The 11,240-nt window shown below is 38.6% G+C and overlaps 1 long non-coding RNA gene across 1 annotated transcript; it reads right to left on the bottom strand.

Annotated features, from left to right (window-relative positions):
• Positions 1-917: 917 nt before the first annotated feature.
• LOC132540259 (uncharacterized) lies at positions 918-8,938 on the bottom strand. The gene is made up of 3 exons (XR_009551466.1): positions 8,885-8,938; positions 4,819-4,918; positions 918-1,651 (listed from the first exon to the last, which is right to left on the bottom strand). It is a non-coding gene; the product is annotated as an uncharacterized LOC132540259 (long non-coding RNA).
• Positions 8,939-11,240: the final 2,302 nt, after the last annotated feature.

Here is an 11,240-nt window from a genome sequence, read left to right as displayed (position 1 = left end):
AAAAGTTGTTGTGTTTTATTCACCCCAATTAACAATATTGGGTCACTTTGTCCTTTCTAGGGCTCTTTGGCAACATGATTTTCAAAAGTAACTCACTGTTTTTGAACACAAATGATTGATAACAAAAACCTTTGCTAGAGGTTATTTTAACTATTTGAGTGACAGAATGATTTGTTTACTTTACACGGGTCTATTACTTATTTCTTGTTGCCAGGGTTTTTGCTGGGGCTTTGCTCCTGCAGTCACAGTACTGCAGAATTCTACCACTCAGAGCAGACTTTTTTTTTTTTTTTTTTCAGCTTGTGCTGAAAACATATCACAGTAACTTGAAACTGGGGATGGTTATGAACTGAATATCTGTATTTGTATCTCTCGGAAATTCATATGTGATGTTGTTATGAAGTAAAACTTTGGGAGATAATGAGTTTTTTGTAATTTCTTTTTTTTACATGCTTTATGGAGGGAGGGGGTTAATGGTTATAAGCTAAGCATTCCAACAGGGACAGACACATTTTTTCCGAGAGCAAATGTGTCTACATATATAAAAAGCAGCATGTAGCATGAACTCAATGGCAGGTAAAGGAATAAGACATGTGGCTCACTGGTTGGAAATGTGACCACATTTACTGATACTGTTAAGCACAACCAGGAAGTATAGCACTTGGGTTGAAACAAATGTTAAATACAGTAAGAGCAGGACTTCAGGGTCAGAGTAACATGACTTGAGAATTTATACGGAATATGTTGAGAAGCTAATGGTAAGACCCCGGCTTATACATTCACCACCATGGTTCATTATGTTCATTTAGTTGCCCTTCTATGCCAGAAACACAGAAAGATAATCATCTTGATTCCCAAGATAACAAGACTAAAATTTCGAGGGGAAGATGTTCAAGAAGACAACATACCAACAATTTTTTAGCAGAATTTACTTTTGGGGGTTTTGTTTGTTTTTTCCCACCAGGGTTATCACCTGAGCTCAGTATCATCACTATGAATACACCACTCCCAGTAGGCATTTTTTTTCTTTTTTCTTTTTCTTTCTATTTTATTTAAAAGGACAGAGAGAAATTGAGAGGAAAGGAGGAGATAGAAAGAGAAAGAGAGGACCAAGAAATTTACTACATTGTTTCTGAAGCTTGTCTTCCTATTGGTGGGGTGTGGGTGCTGGAAACCAGGTCCTTGCGTAAGGTAAAGTATGTACCACCAATTGCCCAGATTTATAACTTTGCTGTCTCTGTGATGTCAATGATTTGACAAACAATATTGTATTTTCAGGGGCTAAATGTTTCTTATCTATTTATGAAATGGAAGTGTTGACAAGATAATAGGATAAGAGGGGTAAAATTCCACATAATTCCCACCACCAGAACTCTATATCCAATCCCCTTCCTCGATAACTTCCCTATTCTTTATCACTCTGGGAGTATGGACCCAGAATCACTGTGGGGTGCAGAAGGTGGAAGGTCTGGCTTCTGTAATTGCTTCCCTGTGGAACTAGGGCATTGACAGGTTGATCCATACTCCCAGCCTATCTCTCTTTTTCTCTAGTGGGATAGGGGTCTAGGGAGATGGGGCTCCAGGACACATGGTGGAGTCATCTGCCCAAGGAAATCACGTTGGCATCATGATAGCATCTGGAACCCGGTGGCTGAAAATGAGTAAAGATATAAGGCAGAACAAATCATCGACTAATTATGAACCTAAAGGCAAGAATATTGTAGATGAAGATTTGGTGTCTCCGTTTTAGAAATATCTGGTAGGTCTATTCTAGGTATATTCCAGGGGGCCCATGACCCTACTAGTTTTTGCCTGAGCTTGATATCAAACATGCAGGTGACCTTGTCTGGAGAGATGGTGTCATAGGAAAAAGGACTAGAAAGCTGGATCAGAGTAAAGAGTAGCCCACCAATATGGGGAAAATATATAAATATTGTTAACTGTAAACCCATCCATTTGATCTGGGACCCATAGTCAGCACCGGAGCCTATGTAGCCTCTGCATCCCTGTAGGTCTGAGCTCACATTCTATAGTCACGGCTAGGAACCTTCCAGGCTGCACTAATTTCAGGATCCATCTTCCTTGAGTGAAATGTAGAGTATGTTATCCAAAACCTCCCTTCAGAGAATGGAACATTCCCTACTATTATTGATCCACATTGAGGGCAAGGTCTTATAGGGGCCCACAAAGGGGTCCATTGTGTTGTTCCTGATGGAGATACCAGTGACAGTGGTGAGATAAATCCACTAGAAGTCTAGGCCCACTGTGTCTGTGTGGGAATCCCAGGACTCCCCGACTAGGGCCCCAGCTGATGGGGTGGCCTGGTAGTGACTAAAAAGTCATCATTAAAGTATGCCAATCTCTTGCCCTTATTCAGCTTTTGTAGTCCTTACTTTGTCTAACAAGGTTAACTTTAGAGTGATTAAGGGAAGTTTAATAGGAGGTAGGTGAGGCAGGTATCTAGGTTTAAGTAGAAACTATTTCATTAGGTACTTTATGGTGTCTTTTTAGGTCTTTCTACTTGCTTGCTGCATTTATTGACTCACTGCAAACTATTATGCACTTTTGCTTTAAGGTATTGTTTTCCCCTAACTTATGGATATATGTGCATCTGCCCTATCACAGGGGCCCTGGTCTATATCTAGGTTTTGGGGCTTGTTAAAAAGTATACCACATGAAATGGAATTAAAGAGTTCTATGAGCTAGGAAAGGTATCACCAGAGTAATGAAGCTTAAGAGCTGACATTCTATGCCTGACGTCTCTGGACACAGTCCAAAGTGAAGCATGCTGAGGTGGTAGTGGTTGCATTGATTAGGTTGGGATCAGCAGGCCCAGTATCAGTTGGTATGCATTGTGAGAAGCATACAGGAAAGTGACCCCCCCACCCTAGAGGTTTCAGGAATAGAAGAAATAGGGGCTTTATAGAGAAAGGAGAAAGTTCTTGCTGTCTTAGGGTTTAAGAAGGCAATCATTAGTTATAGCTATACTCAAATTGTTAGACAGTTGCGTTCATTTTCAAATTGAACAATATTGTATTTTACTTGTATCTGAGGATTGTTGAAAAGTTTTAATAATGTCTGGCCTTGCTATGGGGTTTCTTTGTTTAAATAACCAAATGCTACAACTGTGCTAACTAAACTGTCTCCAGATTGTATTCTAAATTCCATTCCAAGGAACCCTTTATAGTTAGTGTGAACTCTTCTGGTTTATTAAAGAAGTTTTGGTATTTTCAAGAGAATTTGAGAGCGTATTTTGGAAAACATCTAAACCTCAGTTTGTTAGAAATCCAAGTATTTTGAGGAAAAAATATTCATAGAAGGCAGACATTAAATTGAAGTAGGGAAATGAAATTGGAGAACATCTCATTTGTGAATGAGGTAGGTTCATTATTTACTTATTGCCACTAATGATTCACTCCAGCATACTTTTGCAATTCCCTTTTAACTCATTATTTGTATTCATTTATTTTCTTTTTTTCCAGATAGAGAATGAGAGTCAGATAGGGTGATAGGAACAGAGGACAGAGGTATTGATGACACAGAACTATTCCACAACTTGCTAAGGTATTTCCTTCACTTAGTGCTCATAAGTGGTGGGTGGATAGGAACATGATAAAGTTTGTTCTATATGTGGTGAGCTATCTTCTTTAATTAAGGTGAATTTTAAAAAGAAGTCATAATCAGGTTAGTTATGTGTGCCATGTGTAGATTCCAGAACCTTAATGAATTTAACTAACATTCTTGTAATGTAAATTCGTTTTTAATACTCATTTATTCACTAATGTATTATATTATGAGTAGCCTGAAGTGCATTATAAACAATGGTTTCAGGGCCAGGTGGTGGCGCACCTGGTTGAGCACACACATCACAGTGCACAAGGACTAAGGTTCAAGCCCCTGGTCCCCACCTGCTAGGGGACAGCTTCACGAGTGGTTAAGCAAGGCTTCAGGAGTCTCTCTGTCTTTCTCTATCACCCCCTTCCCTCTCAATTTCTGGCTGTCTTTATCTAATAAATAAACAAAGATAATAAAGAAAAAAGAAACAATAGTTTCACTAAAATATGCTTCAAAAAATAACTATCTAGAATTTGAAAATACAAGTAACACATTAGACTAATATTTGAACCGTCATGTGATTAAAATTTATTTTTAAAACTTGAATTTTAATTTTATTTTGCATACTAGCCCTCAAAGCACACCATGAATGTGAATATTTAATTTTTCTTACACTTTCCTTTCAAATTTAAACCCTAAGCTAGCTATGAGCTTAAGACGCAACTTCCTGATTCTTGTTTTGTATAACATATCAGCACAGTATCTGGACTTAGAGTTTTTCAGTGAATAATGCAAAAAAGAAAATTCCATAAGTAAAACCTCATCTGGAATTTTCATTCTAGTCTGGGAAAATGTAGTCAGAGTTGAGAATAGGGCTAAAAAGTTGGAGTTAAAAGCATATTCTCAATTCTGACTACATCTTCACAGACAATATTTTAGTACACTTGCAGACTTCCTAGCTCCTCTCCACCTTAGGATCCCCATTCTCCTTTGCTCTATTCCTACCTTTTGGTTCCTGTTTACTGTTTAATTTGATTATTTTTCTCACTTTATATGTTACCTCATTTTAGCCACTAAGTTGCAGATGCTACTGTGTTTCCTACCTGACTTTCCTGTGCAGATGACCTCATCAATGCTTTTTGGAATATAACCTCTCCAGATCCCTATCCCAGTAGGGAAATATGGAAACATACTGGGGGTATGGATCCACTTGATAACATACTTCCCCACTGAATAAGCAATTACAGAAGCCAGAATCCCCACCTTTTGCACACCATAAAGAATTCTGGTCCATAGTCTTAGAGCTGGGAGAAATGTTAGGGGAAGATGACCAGAAGACTTGCAACTTCAATAACATCAGGATCTGGAGAGAGAAGGAAAAAAGGAAGGACATTCTGAAGCAGTGTTATGTGACTTGGGAAGGAAGAAAAGGCAGGGCCATATAAAAAATGAGCAAATCAAAAAAATATATATGTACATAAATAATAATCAACCCATATCTGTAATCTTGGGGTAGCTACTGTAGTTTCCAGTGGCGGAAATGGGGACACAGAACTCTGGTGGTGGGAATGGTATGAAATTATACCCCTGTTATCTTATAATTTTATAAATCAATATTAAATCACTAATAAAATTAAAAAGAAGTCATAATCAGAATAGGTAAAATACTTTTGTCACATGTGATTATTGGTAGAACTAATTGTGTTATTATTATTGTTATTATTACTGTTATTATTGAGGAGAGCACTGCTCAGTTCTGGCTAATGGTGGTAATGAGGATTGACTTTGGAACCTCAGAGCCTTAAAAATTGAAGTCTATTTCAGAAACCACTTTGCTATCTCCCTGAGCCACTAATTTCCCTATAATGTTATGTTATATTCTGTCTCTAAATCCTTAATGTGAAAATTATAGAGCAACATAAAATGTGATTAAAATTCTACTAAAATCTTTACAGTAGGCATTCTTGTGGGTATTTAAAAAATGATAATGCTTAGGAAAATGTGAATTAGAGAAAAGACATGACTAACTTACGAATGGTTATAAGTAAAGACAAACCTAAAAAAAAAGACTAAAAATCCAAGAGGTTGCAATTTATTGTTCAATGCACTGTTCTAGGTTGGAAGATGTTAAATAAAATATGTAAAATAAAATGTAAAGAGTTTATAAAAATGGAGACATCTTCCTCTAAGGAAATTAGAATTAAGGATAGAAATGCATGCAAAAATGCAAAGAGTTCATTTAGGAGGACAGAGATCTTGTAAGACTGCTTTTTGGTCATTAAAGTGAACCATCATGAGATCATCTGTTATCTGTTACAATTTATGAGTTCAGAGAGGTCTGGGGACTCTAAGATGTTCAAGAATGTTTGTATTTGTTGCTATAGGGAGTGGATTATAAAAGAGTCAAAGTAAAGTTTGAATCACTTGCATTGCTTATGCAACATACTGAAAAACTTTTTTTTCTCAAAGTCTCATGCATGTGTATTGCTAAGAATGCAGAAAATATAAAACAAAGATAACCTGGAATTAGTATTGTGGCATTGACAATGCAGGAAACATCAAAGATACCCTGCCAGATACTTCTCAAAATGTTTAACTAAGAAGTTGCAAACTAGGTTAAAAGGAAAGTGAAATCAGATGGGTGGGATATTTTTCTCCATCATGGAGCAATCAAAGTATGGGAAACATACTGAAGACACTGGCTAAGTGCATGCTTTGAAAGAACATGTGATATTTAGATTGAAGCAGTGCTCAAGAGTCTGAGGACCAAAAGGGAGGATATTTTAGGGGATGACACAATTAGAGAGTGAACATGCCAAACATTGGTTCAGCTGTAGCAGAGGTGGAGAAGGCTGAGAATCAGCTGACAAGGCTATGAGAAAGTTTTTAGGACAGTTCACTATGCAGAATAGAATGTGGACTATTTATATTAGCTAATTACTTTCATCTAAGTGGGGGCTGTTTTCTGAGGAACTGTTAACCCCAGGCGATGCCATTTGGGGCTCAGTCCAGCTCTTCGCAGTGACTTAGTATCTACTGAAAGGCACACTTTTACTGTGAACCTCTCTTCAATAATAGAATTTTTTCTAGAAGTAATGAGTCTGTGTTATGGAAATTTTTCATAGTGTTATAAAATGTTTGACAGTTCACTCAAATCCACAGAACAGTATACTTAGGATGGCACAAGAGGTTTGGTTCTCATATTTTCTGATTTTAAAAGCAAATTTTCCCCTTGGATAAACGTCTTAAAACTTTGAGCCTCCAAAGAAAAGACCTGTTGGAATTTGATTCTTCTACAAACATATATTTTTCATTTATTTTATTTTGTTCATTTTATTATTGTTGCCAAGACACCCCCATGGGGGTTTTACACACCTGCATGATTCCTCTGCTCTCAACAGATCATTATTATTATTTATTTTCTTTCTTAGAAAGAGGGTGACAGACAGAGAGAGAAGAAAAGAAACCACAGCACTTCTCATGAATCATCTCCTTTGCATGGTGCCCCTACGTGATGACCAGGGTTTCCAACTGAGTCCTAGAACATGATAAGTTAAGTGTTCTACTAAGTGTCTGTTTCACACACAGTCCCTCCTACACAAAGGTACTGAAAGTTATTTTCCTATAGCTGTGTTCCAAACATTATCTTTGTAGTAGTAAGGACTTGGAAATGTTATTCTTCAAAATACCTTTTTTTTTGAGGCTGGGTGTTCACTCACCAGGTTAAATGCAGTTTAGGCTGCCAGTGCCCACCCGCAGAGGGAAAGCTTCATGAGTGGTGAAGCAGTGTTACAGGACTCTCTCTCTCTCTCTCTCTCTCTCTCTCTCTCTCTCTCTCCTCTCCCCACTTTCTGTCTTCCTCTTCCCTCAAGATGTCTCTCTGTCTCTATCCTATATATAAATAATTTTTTTTTTCTTTGAAATACTGAAGAATGAACCCAGGGTCTCACACATGCAGGACACCATTGAGTAATCTCTCTGGACAAATTTATTCATTCTTTATTTTAGAAAGAGGAGAGAGGGAGAAACATAAAAAGAGAGGATGAGCCTGACTTCCCCACTCTACCACCCAGGATGTGTCCATGTGGTATTCAGATTCAAACTAGGGCCTCAAGCATGGACGTGAACTGGGCAAGCCATTTCCTGCTCCTGAATGCATCTACATCGTGTGCCTCTCCAAAGCAGACACAGAAGTATTGTTTTAGCGAGTCTTTGAAAACAAGAAAAACAGTGATGTTGGAAAGCATTCCTGGAAACGTTCTACTCCTATCTGCACACAACCCTTTCTGTTTGTTTTTTTTTTTTCTTATGGATTTTAAGTGTACTGTGAATATTTTTTCTTTATCAAGAATTCATCTCGTGGCCTGGGCAGTGACGCAATAGGTTAGCATGTACATGTTACCATACAAAAAGACACTGGCTCAAGCCCTGGGCCCCTGCCTGCAAGTGGGTGGGTGGGGGCTTCACAGTGAAACAGTGTGGCAAAAGTTTCTCTTTACCTCTCCATCTCTCTTTCTTTTCCTTCCTTCTCAGTTTCTCTGTCTTTAGTTTAAAAAGTTGGAGGAGGGGTGCACCTGACTGAACGTACCTGACACAGTGCACAAGGACCCAAGTTCAAGCCCCCGGTCCCCACCTGCAGAGGGAATGCTTCACGAGTGGTGAAGCAGGGCTGCAGGTGTCTCTCTGTCTCTCTCCCTCTCTATCTCTCCCCTTCCCTCTCAGTTTCTGACTGTCTCTATCAAATAAATAAAGATAATTAAAACATTTTTTTTAAGTTGGGAGAAACGGCTTCCAGGAGCTGTGATTTCAGCATGCAGGTCCAGTGTCCCAGTGATAACCCTGGTGTCAAGAAAAAAAAATTAATCTTGGGGCTGGTGTGATAGCTGACCTGGTAGAATACTCACCTTGCCCTGGTTCAAGGTCCGAGTCCCCAGGAGCAAAGGAATACCACTACACCAAGAGTAACTTTGGTACTGTGGTGTCATCATTTCTTCTCTTTTGAGATTCCACAAAAGCAAGTACGTGAAAATAATTCAACCTGGGAGTCAGGCAGTAGTGCAGCGGGCTAAGTGCACGTAAAGCACAAGGACTGGCTTAAGGATCCCAGTTCAAGGCCCGGGCTCCCCACCTGCAGGGGAGTCGCTTCATAAGCGGTGAAGCAGGTCTGCAGGTGTCTATCTTACTCTCCCCCTCTCTGTCTTCCCCTCCTCTCTCCATTTCTCTCTGTCGTATCCAACAATGATGATAACAACAACAATAATAACTACACAACAAAAGGGAAAATAAATTTTAAAAAATTTTGAAGAGAGAAAAAAAGAAAAGAATTCACCTTAATGAGTTACTGAGGTGCTGCTTGTGAAGAGTGGTATGGAAAAGGGATTGCTCATGCCCAGATTTGCTGTGTTCTCTCCATTTTTTCCTGTGTCTTATTGTCATGCGTCAGCCAGAGCTCACTGAGGTCAGAGAGTGTCCCCTCTCAGACAACTCAGGCCTTGTTTCCCCTTTAAATGTCTGCTAAGAGTAACAGACAGACGATGATTCATTGACTAACAAAGAAATCGATAAACTGTGGTAGTAATTATTTTTTTAATTCTCTGTTCAGAGAGCACATTCCTTGAGCTTTTCTCTCTCCAAATGGAAAATAATTTTTTCATTAGCATAAACATGATATGGTTCCCATAGAAATGAATAAGGCTTTTAGCTTCCAAATATCTCTCATGCCCTGCTATCTATTGTTTGTGCTTGAGTGTACAGCAACTGCACTTTATAAAAAATTTTACTGTCAGCACTAGTACATTACAATTTACAATGTCTCCATTCTTAAAGGAGCTTTCTCTCTACTCAAGAAAGTAGCTGATTTATGGCAAGTGGAGACTAGCAAGAAATCACACTTTTTGTACTGAAAAAAAAATTACAGTGTTTGTTGGAAGCTTTCTTTCTTTGAATCGAGGAATAGTTTGCTATTCTGGATGAATTATTCCCTTGGTAAAAGAATGGGAAATTTACTATATACAACTGTCTTCTGCCTAGTAGCAATTATAGGATGAACAAAAATAAATTTCAAAGATACTAAATGGGATAGTGCACTGTTTGTTATGTGCACACTGCAGATTCAGATCTGGACTCCACCACATTGAAGGGGGCATAGGTATTGGGTACTGTGGTCTCTCTCTTTCTCTCAACACTCTTCTAAAATTTTATTTATTTATTATTGGATATAAATGAAGAGAAATTGAGAAGGGAGAGGGAGATAGAGGAGAGAGGCAGAGAGACACCTGCATTTCTACTTCACCACTTGTGAAGCTTTCCCCATGAAGATGGGGACCAGGGGCTTAAATCTACATCCTTGTGCACTGCAGTGTGTGCGTGCACGTAACAGGTATAACACTGCCTGGCCTTCTTCTCTCTACCCCCTTCTCTTTCTCTTTCTCAGTCTCTATCTAAGATAAAATACAATTACAGCTTGTTTCTACTTACTCTGTGAAAACTTCAGCAATGTACTAAGTATAGAAGCTCCGTATGATATACTATATAGTTTCTGTTGTGTATATTTAATAGCCTCACCCCCTGCCAATGTTTTCTTTTCCACTTTTCCAATTACTCTCTGACTTATATTACTATTTCCATCGACACCTTTCTGTATTTTTATGTATTATTTGTAAATGTATGTCCACTAATCTGTTAGAAGTTAACAAAAATGTCAACTTAGACCCATAAGGGGGATGAAAAGATGTATATTTTTAAATATTTTATGTATTGGATAAAGACAGAGAAAAATGGTAAAGAAGGGGGAGATGTAGACAGAAAGAGAGAAAAAAAAAGATACCTGCAGCACTGCTTCACCACTTGTGAAGCTTCCTCTCTGTGAAGTTTCCTCTCAATAGGTGGCGACTGGGGGGCTTGCACCCGGGTGTAAGCACATTGTAACATGTGAGTTTTTCTAGGTATACCACTGCCAGTTCCCATATTTATTTATTTTTATATATTTAATTATTCCCTTTTGTTGCTCTTGTTGTTTTATTGTTGTAGTTATTATTGTTGTCGTTGCCGGATAGGACAGAGAGAAATGGAGAGAGGAGGGGAAGAGAAAGATAGACACCTGCAGACCTGCTTTATGGCCTGTGAAGCGACTCCTATGCAGCTAGGGAGTGGCGGGCTTGAACCGTGAAACTTACACCTGTCCTTGCACTTTGCGCCATTTTTGCTTAACCCTCTGCACTACCGCCTGATTCCCCCATATTTATTTTTTAAAACACCAGTTTTACAAACTTAACTATTTCAACTGTCACTCATTGGTTTGTGGAGATTTAAGTCCTTGTGCTTGTTTATTTTTATAGGCTGTATTTTCTTTGGAGTGAGCTGTCCAGCTGTGATCTTTTCTTATGTAACTTTTTGGAACTGCCATGGCTCCCTCATGTTTTATGAGTGCCATCTCTCACTCTCTCATCTTCCTTTTCTTAATTCTTTTGTTCCTAGGACTGCTTAGTCACCACCTCCTGCTGGTTCACTTCATCTTGGTGTCTTTATTTTTTAATGTGTTTATTATTTTATTTGTTACCAGGGTTATAACTAGAGTTTTATGACTGCATGGTGGTACCATTTCTGGCAGGAATCCCCCCCCCCTCTTTTTTCTTTTCTAGAGAGAGAGAGAGAGAGAAAGTGCCACTCTAACACTGATCCCCTGC

This window comes from Erinaceus europaeus, chromosome 9 (assembly GCF_950295315.1).
Source record: "Erinaceus europaeus chromosome 9, mEriEur2.1, whole genome shotgun sequence".
Lineage (NCBI taxonomy): Eukaryota > Metazoa > Chordata > Mammalia > Eulipotyphla > Erinaceidae > Erinaceus > Erinaceus europaeus.
Note: the sequence above shows the minus strand (reverse complement) of the source record. Positions and strands in the feature narration are given on the sequence as shown.